The sequence below is a fragment of the Somniosus microcephalus genome, chromosome 25, assembly GCF_052327205.1.
Source record: "Somniosus microcephalus isolate GS21.2 chromosome 25, FLI_Smic_1.0, whole genome shotgun sequence".
Classification (NCBI taxonomy): domain Eukaryota; kingdom Metazoa; phylum Chordata; class Chondrichthyes; order Squaliformes; family Somniosidae; genus Somniosus; species Somniosus microcephalus.
The window spans coordinates 12,507,764-12,514,035 of record NC_141011.1 but is presented as its reverse complement, the minus strand read 5'-3'; positions in this window follow the sequence as shown (position 1 = coordinate 12,514,035).

Genomic DNA, 6,272 nt, shown 5'->3' with positions numbered 1-6,272 from the left:
AGACCAGGAATGTCCCAAATTCAACCCACCGTTTGTATTAAGTTAGCTGATCTCAGCTGGGGTAGCGGCAGGGCAACTACCATTGGCCTCCGTCCTCCTGGGTTAAGGAGGATGAATTGAGCCTGGTTCTTGATGTTAATTGGTATCCAGTGACCCCAGCTGGAAGTACAGACACGATCTGCCTTAAGCATTCAGTTGAGAAAAAAATCCCACTTATTTCTGATTCTGAAGAAAATATAATATAATATATATATATATAATACTTTGTCATTTGACAAAAGTCTTGTCTTGGATTGGATTGGAAAATAAGCACAGCAAGATTCCACAATAGCCTATCATGTCAGGCAGACCACTAGGCAGTTCCAGGTCAAATCCCCATCTTTTAAAGTTCTTGACTTCTTTTATGCAGATTTGACAAGAAAGGCACAGTGAGATCCCACAACAACTTCTGCTGTCAGACAGTGAGCAAGGCCGTCCCCAATAAAGCCCAGTTGAGAAAAAGAATCCCATTAAAAAAAAACAATCCCCCTATGGCAAACTGGGCTGCCAGCACACGCTGTCAAAGCTCACACATGAATAATGGTTACTCAGGTTGGGTACTGTAGGGCAATGGGTATCCAAAAATGCATTGCCTCCAGGAGAGGGGAAGAAAAAGGAGAAAACTGGTGGGGCGGTGGGGGAATGATTGACGGGAAGTGTATTAAATACAATAGGTAGAGTGTGCTGTCAACACCATCTCAGCCTTTAAAAAAAAAAGTTAGAGAAAAAGTAACATTTTTTCAGTTTATACTGGTGCAACTTGTGCTGTAGAAAACAAAAACCAAATTTGCGAGCTTTGTAATTCATGCTATTTTTGGTATTTGCACTATCTTTGAACTTTAGAGAAAAATGCTTATAAATCCAGAGATTAAAAAAGGTTTTGTTCTCATGGATCAATGTTTTATGAATTTAGATTTGATTTTTATTTCCTTGATTGCAGAGATATTGCCTCCCAGCAGCTGCACCTAGTTTAAAAAATACAGGAATCTGTTGGGGGAAGGTCATTTTTGTAGACCCATATGAATAAACAAGGGATTAACTCCTTAAACAGTGGATGTGTTTGTTTGTTGGAGTGTATGAAAAATCTACGTATACTATGCTTGAATATTCTATTTGAAAAATTGGTTTAAAGAATAAACAGAAACCTATGAGTCATTTGCTTTTATGGTCCAATGCTTTAAGATTGCCATGGAAACGGAATCAGTCTGGTTTCCAATGATTTTTATTTTCCATTCCGAGTTACAATATATCTATATATATAAACGGATACATCTGTCTGTCATTCCGTCTGTCTGTCTGTATTGAATTAACTCGAAAGTTATAGAGCGTACCTACACGTGCGTTACGTCGAAAGAAAGCTGACGATTCCAGAACCGTCCTAAGCGTATTTACGTTTCGGCTGGACAAAAATTGTTCGCGCGTTATGCAAAAAACCTTCAAAATTAAACTCATTATCTGCTAAGTAGCATTGATTGACTGACGTCAAGGTCGACCAATCCTGTGCCGGCACAATTGACCAATCCTACAGTTCAGTCGCCTGATGGTTGGCCAATCGCTGCGTCTGTGGGCGGGACTAATGCTTTTCAACTCAGGCATCGGGCAGCCATTGCTTCACTACTTCCAGCTCAAACTACTCTGCTAATCCAGCTTCGAAAAAGTTAGTATCTCTTTTAAAAATAACATAAGATTTACCAAAAACGTTTTATAAGTACTTTCACTTTCATCTTTCAAGGTATTAAAAGGTAGAAATGTTGCCCGGCAGCAGATTGAGAGAGGGACACAGAGACAGGGCCCAAAAGCCTGGGACTCGATTTAAAATGTTGCCCGGCAGCAGTGTGGTTAGTGGCATAGTGGTTAGCACTGTTGCCTCTCAGCGCCAGGGACCCGGGTTCAAATCTGGCCTCGGGCGACTGTCTGTGTGGAGTTTGCACATTCTCCCTGTGTCTGCGTGGGTTTCCTCCGGGTGCTCCGGTTTCCTCCCACAGTCCAAAGATGTGCAGGTTAGGTTGGTTTGGCTATGTTAAATTGACCCTTAATGTTAGGGGATTAAATACGTGGGGTTACAGGGATAGGGTGGGATATGTGTCGGTGCAGGCTCGATGGGCCAAAATGGCCTCTATCTGCACTGTGGGGATTCTGTGTATTCTGTGTGTATTCTGTGTATTCACAGAGGGACACAGAGAGGCCCCAAAGCCTGGGATTCGATTTAAACCGCCCGGCCCAAAACAGCCCTGGCAAAGCCGGGCTCCCCCAGCTAGTGCTTTATATAGCAATTAAGGAAATAATAAATTGTTTCCAACAAATGATATCTGCTGTAATTTTTGGAATGCTACACGGTTGGGTTCAAACATATTCTATGGAACTTGAATGAAATGCATGAAGTCATTCCAGAATTCCCTGCACACGGCAGAGACTAAGTGAAATTGAAATATCCAGGTTCCCTTGTGAGGAATTGCACAACGCGGTCTTCACTGACTCCTACAAACCAGCAAGGTCCCAAATTCAATTCCTCGGTAATAGCATTCAGGGCAGAGTTGGGAGCCTGCCCCTGGCCTCAGTATCCATGTGCAAGGAAAGAATGCATTGGCCCATGTTTTTGCTTGAACATGGGCACTTCAATCTCGCTTGGTCTCTGCCATGTACATGGAATTCCGGAATAACTTTATGCTCTTCAGTGTAAAAGCAGTCATCAAATTTCATCTGTAAGCACAACAGCAACAACTTGCATTTATATATCACTTCAATGTAGGCAAACGTCCCAAAGTGCTTCAAAGGAGCATAAGCCAAAAACTTACTGAGCAGACCTTGAGGCAGTTAACACACTAAAACTTCCATATTCCCTTTCAGTTGCTGCAGTTTCCAATTTTAATTGGCCCAACTATCTTCAGCTGCTTCATCAATGACCTTCATCATAAGGTCAGAAGTGGGGGTGTTCGCTGATGATTGCAGTGTTCAGTTCCATTGGTATTTCCTCAGATAATGAAGCAGTCCATGACCGCATTCAGCAAGACCTAGACAACATCCAGGCTTGGGCTGATAAGTGGCAGGTAACATTTATGCCACACAAGTGCCAGGCAATGACCATCTTTTGGAAGAGCCAAGCTCAAGATTCTTATGATGAAACATTTGGTGCATAATAGGTAATAGGTGCATCCCACCCTCTTTAGGTTGTGTAGCAGGTATACAAAATAATATATTCAATGCCTATAGATGCATGAAATATCTAACCAGTGAGCTTTGAAGTTCTTCATCAAATTGCTATCATATTCAATTTGACTACAGTACTGGATTGAACTGAATAAACCAAACCCATTTCAAGTTACATTTTTTTTCATTCGTTCATGGGATGTGGGGGTTGCTGGCAAGGCCAGCATTTATTGCCCATCCCTAATTGCTCTTGAGAAGGTGGTGGTGAGCCACCTTCTTGAACCGCTGTAGTCCGTGTGGTGAAGGTACTCCCACAGTGCTGTTAGGGAGGGAGTTCCAGGATTTTGACTCAGCGACGATGAAGGATCGGCGATATACTTCCAAGTCAGGATGGTGTGTGACTTGGAGGGGAACTTGGAGTTAGGTGGTGGTGTTCCCATGCGCCTGCTGCTCTTGTCCTTCTAGGTGGTAGAGGTCGCGGGTTTGGGAGGTGCTGCCGAAGAAGCCTTGGCGAGTTGCTGCAGTGCATCTTGTAGATGATACACACTGCAGCCACGGTACGCCGGTGGTGGAGGGAGTGAATGTTTAAGGTGGTGGATGGGGTGCTAATCAAGCGGGCTGCTTTGTCCTGGATGGTGTTGAGCTTTTGAGTGTTGTTGGAGCTGCACTCATCCAGGCAAGTGGACAGTATTCCATCACACTCCTGACTTGTGCCTTGTAGATGGTGGAAATACTTTGGGGAGTCAGGAGGTGAGACACTCGCCGCAGAATACCTAGCCTCTGACCTGCTCTTGTTGCCACAGTATTTATAAGTGGCTGGTCCACTTCACTTTCTGGTCAATGGTGACCCCCACGATGTTGATTGTGGGGGATTCGGCGATGATAATGCCGTTGAATGTCAAGGGGCGGTGGTTAGACTCTCGCTTGTTGGATAATCATTGCCTAGCACTTGTGTGGCACGAATGTTACCTGCCACTTATCAGCCCAAGTCTGAATGTTGTCCAGGTCTTGTTGCATGCGGGCATGGACTGCTTCATTATCTGAGGAATTGTGAATGGAACTGAACACTGTGCAATCATCAGCGAACATCCCCACTTCTGACCTTATGATGGAGGGAAGATTATTGATGAAGCAGCTGAAGATGGTTGGGCCTTGGACACTGCCCTGAGGAACTCCTACAGTGATGTCCTGAGGCTGTGATGATTGACCTCCAACCACCACAACCACCTTCCTTTGTGTAAAATTGCACTCATTTAATCTGACAATGTGCTCCTAATCTCAGCCTAACTTGTATATAATATTGGAGTGAATATTGACACCACTGTGTCAGCCAATGAGTGGGAGGCGGGGCAGGACTTGTGACCGGTAAGCCTGACACCGGTAGTGGGGAAAATGCTAGAGTCCATTATAAAAGATGTAATAGCAGAGCACTTGGAAAACAGTGACAGGATTGGACAAAGTCAACATGGATTTACAAAAGGTAAATCGTGCTTGACTAATCTACTGGAATTTTTTGAAGATGTAACTAGTAAAATAGATAAGGGAGAACCAGTGGATGTGGTGTATTTGGACTTTCAGAAGGCTTTCGATAAGGTCCTGCATAAGAGATTAGCGTGTAAAGTTAAGGCACATGGGATTGGGGGCAAGGTATTGACTTGGATAGAGAACTGGTTGGCAGATAGAAAGCAAAGAGTTGGAATAAACGGGTCTTTTTCCGAGTGGCAGGCAGTGACTAGTGGGGTACCGCAGGGATTGGTCCTTGGATCCCAGCTGTTCACAATATATATTAATGATCTAGACAAGGGAACTAGATGTAATATCTCCAAATTTGCAGACGACACAAAGCTGGGTGGGTGTGTGTGCTGTGAGGAGGATGCCGAGAAACTACAGGATGATTTGGACAGGTTGGGTGATTGGGCAGAAGCATGGCAGATGCAATACAGGTATCCTTTATCCGAAAACCTCGGGACCAGCCGTGTTTCGGTTTTCGGAGAATTTCGGATTTCGGAAGGTGGGTCGGCAGGGGTCCGCGGGGGGGTCGGCGGGGGGGTCGTGCGCACGACTTACGCTGACGCTCAGCGTAAGTCGGCGGGGGTCGGGGCCGGCGGGGGTCCGCGGGGGGGTCGGGGCCGGCGGGGGATCGTACGCACGACTTACGCTGGACTTACGCTGACCGAAAAAACCTTCGGTTTTTAGAGGGTTTCGGTTTTCGGAAGTCCGGATAAAGGGTAGTCTACCTGTATAACGTGGATAAATGTGAGGTTATCCACTTTGATGTCAAAAATAGGAAGGCAGATTATTATCTGAATGGCAATAGATTGGGAGAAGGGGAAGTGCAACGAGACCTGGGTGTCCTTGTGCACCAGTCGCTGAAGGTAAGCATGCAGGTGCAGCAGGCGGTTAAGAAGGCAAATGGTATGTTGGCCTTCGTAGCGAGAGGGTTTGAGTACAAGAACAAGGATGTCTTGCTGCAGTTGTACAGGGCCTTGGTGAGACCACATCTTGAGTATTGTGTGTAGTTTTGGTCGCCTTATCTGAGGAAGAATATTCTTGCCATGGAAGGAGTTCAGCAAAGATTCACCAGGCTGATACCTGGGATGGCAAGAATGACGTATGAGGAGAGATTGGGTCGATTGGGCTTGTACTCGCTGGAGTTTAGAAGAATGAGAGGGGATCTCATTGAAACTTATAAAATTCTGGCAGGACTGGACAGGCTAGATGCAGGGAGGATGTTCCCGATGGTCGGGGAATCCAGAACCAGGGGTCACAGTCTAAGGATAAGGGGTAGGCCTTTTAGGACAGAAATGAGGAATTTCTTCACCCAGAGAGTGGTGAACCTGTGGAATTCTCTACCACAGAAGGCAGTAGAGACCAATTCATTAAATATATTCAAGAAGGAGTTGGATATATTTCTTAAGGCTAAAGGGATCAAGGGATATGGGGAGAAAGCAGGGACAGGGTACTGAATTTGGATGATCAGTCATGATCGCATTGAATGGCAGAGCAGGCTAGAGGGGCCGAATGGCCTACTCCTGCTCCTATCTTCTATGTTTCTATGTCTATGTTTCTATGTTTTAATTTACAGT